The 2,529-nt window shown below is 45.9% G+C and overlaps 1 pseudogene; it reads left to right on the top strand.

The window, feature by feature from the left end:
• Nucleotides 1–2,138: 2,138 nt before the first annotated feature.
• Nucleotides 2,139–2,256, top strand: LOC124552756 (annotated as a pseudogene).
• The last annotated feature ends 273 nt before the right edge of the window (nt 2,257–2,529 follow it).

The raw sequence follows: 2,529 nt of genomic DNA, 5'->3' as shown, positions 1-2,529 counted from the left end.
AAAATACAACTCGGAACAAACTTTCTGTCGTACTTTTGAACAACACATGCACTGCGGTATCGTACTTGTCCGCCGACATCAGCAAGCGATTTTCAATTAAAATGTCTCCCCTATACAGAAATACACAACTGGCCACTAAAATTGGTACACCAAGAAGAAATGCAGATAATAAACGGGTATTCATTGGACGAATATATTATACTAGAAGTGGCATGTGGTTACATTTTCACGCAATTTGGGTGCACAGATCCTGACAAATCAGTATCCAGAACAACCACCTCTGGCCGTAATAACGGCCTTGATACGCCTGGGCATTGAGTCAAACAGAGCTTGGATGGCGTGTACAGGTACAGCTGATCATGCAGCTTCAACACGATTCGTCAAGAGTAGCGACTGGCGTATTGCGACGAGCCAGTTGCTCGGCTACCATTGATCAGACGTTTTCAATTGGTGACAGATCTGGAGAATGTGCTGGCCGCTTCTGCTAGCCAGTGTGGGAACCTACCGCTCGCTCCTACTCTGTACGTACTGCAGCGCTGATACATTCACTTCGCGTATGTAAAATAACAAAACTGGAAATAAAGTAAAATGCGCTCTTCTGTGCAAACAAGGAGTACGTTACAATGACCACAGCTAAGCTGAGGCCGGCCGGTGTGGCCGAGCGGTTCTAGGCGCTTCAGTCTGGAACCGCGCGACTGCTACGGTCGCAGGTTCCAATCCTGCCTCGGGCATGGACGTGGTTCTAAGTTCTAGGGGACTGATGACCTCAGAAGCTGAGTCCCATAGTGCTCAGAGCCATTTGAATTATTTTTGATGTCCGTGGACTGCCATTCCTCCACAGACATTCAGACGCCTCAGCAGAGTTCAGCTCATCATAGAAGCATAAGTTGGTCATATCCCATACTGATGTCCGTGGACTGCCATTCCTCCACTGACATTCAGAGGTCTCAGCAGAGGTCAGCCTGTTATAGGAGGATGTGTTGGTCGTACCTCATATTGGGTGATGCTTTTGATCAGATAGTGTTTTTTCTGTAGGCGCTGTTGCAATGTTTGTAACCTTGAAGATGCGCCAGACCCAACCAGTACAGATAGATCAACCTACATGTACCGGAGACACAATGATACCATGAAAAGTATGGTATGTAACATAATTCGTCTGTCAAAATCAACAGCAGGCTACCGCCAAACTCAAATTCAACCACAGGTAGCTATCAAAAACAACTCAACAAAATTCACGCCGTAGGTTCAACACACTGCAACTCAGTGTAGATCCAGGATGTCAAGCACATGTTGGGGTTACAGTGGCTGCCCTAAAAACACAAATGTGTCAGGCAGGCTGCTTAAGGAGCTGGTTAAAATGAAACAATTGCTTCATTCGAATGTGATGATATCCTTGGCGTCACTGAATATAAACACTTATAAACTGTTTACAAAATACTTCTTAAAAGTTGGCATTAAAATAGAATCGAGGAGATTTTGTGTATTTGTCTTTGTTTAGCCTATACAGAAACTAGTTGTCCACCAAAAATGCAGAGATATTGCGCTCACTTTATGGATTACAGCGCTATCTTTAATTTCAACAAAATTTATGGTGAATTATTTACCATAAAGTGGGAAAGAAAGCCTTCAATTTTGTATTGCCTGTATTAGTTTACCCAGAGGCCAATAACAAGTAAATACACCAACTGATACAAAAAAATGAAGCAAACAGAATGGGACAGAGAAACGAAATGAGACTTCACGGGTTGATGTTATTTCAGCGATCACAAAGTCAAAGAGCTTGGCAATATAAAACCTCTCATCAATATCAAAACGCATCCCTTGGCCTGCAGGTATGCATTGATTTGGTTGAAGAGAGTTTCATGAAGCGTTGCATCCTTTCATGAGGCAACTGGTACTTTATATCCTGTAAACTAGCACTGGGACATAGTTGATATCTGCGCTGGTTCCACACGTCCCATTGGACACTGAACTGCTCATTTTGCTGGGCACACGAGGTACCTCAACATCATCAGGACGGCTGTGTATGACCTTGTGCGCAATGGTAAGGAGAGGTGGGCTGCACAAGTGGGGCAACTGTCGCCGAAGGAAAGCTGGAAGGAGCCGAAATCATTAGTGAACAAGTTAACACAACAAGGGCCAACGGCCTTGCCACAGTAGTAACACCGGTTCCCGTCAGATCACCGAAGTTAAGCATCGTCGGGCTGGGCTAGCACTTGGATGGGTGACCATCCGGTCTGCCGAGCGCTGTTGGCAAGCGGGGTGCGCTCAGCCATTTGAGGCAAACTGAGGAGCTACTTGGTTGAGAAGTAGCGGCTCCGGTCTTGGAAACTAACATACGGCCGGGAGAGTGGTGTGCTGACCGCATGCCCCTCCCTATCGGCATCCAGTGACGCCTATGGGCTGAGGATGACACGGCGGCCGGTCGGTACCGTTGGGCCTTCATGATCTGTTCGGGAGGAGTTTAGTTTTTAATTCAACACGACAAGGAGAAGATTTACTTAGCTTATGTTTCTCCAAACATATGAA

The sequence above is a fragment of the Schistocerca americana genome, chromosome 10 (assembly GCF_021461395.2).
Source record: "Schistocerca americana isolate TAMUIC-IGC-003095 chromosome 10, iqSchAmer2.1, whole genome shotgun sequence".
Taxonomy (NCBI): Eukaryota; Metazoa; Arthropoda; class Insecta; order Orthoptera; family Acrididae; genus Schistocerca; species Schistocerca americana.
The sequence above is the reverse complement of the archived record's forward strand: the minus strand, read 5'-3'. Positions and strand labels throughout refer to the sequence as shown.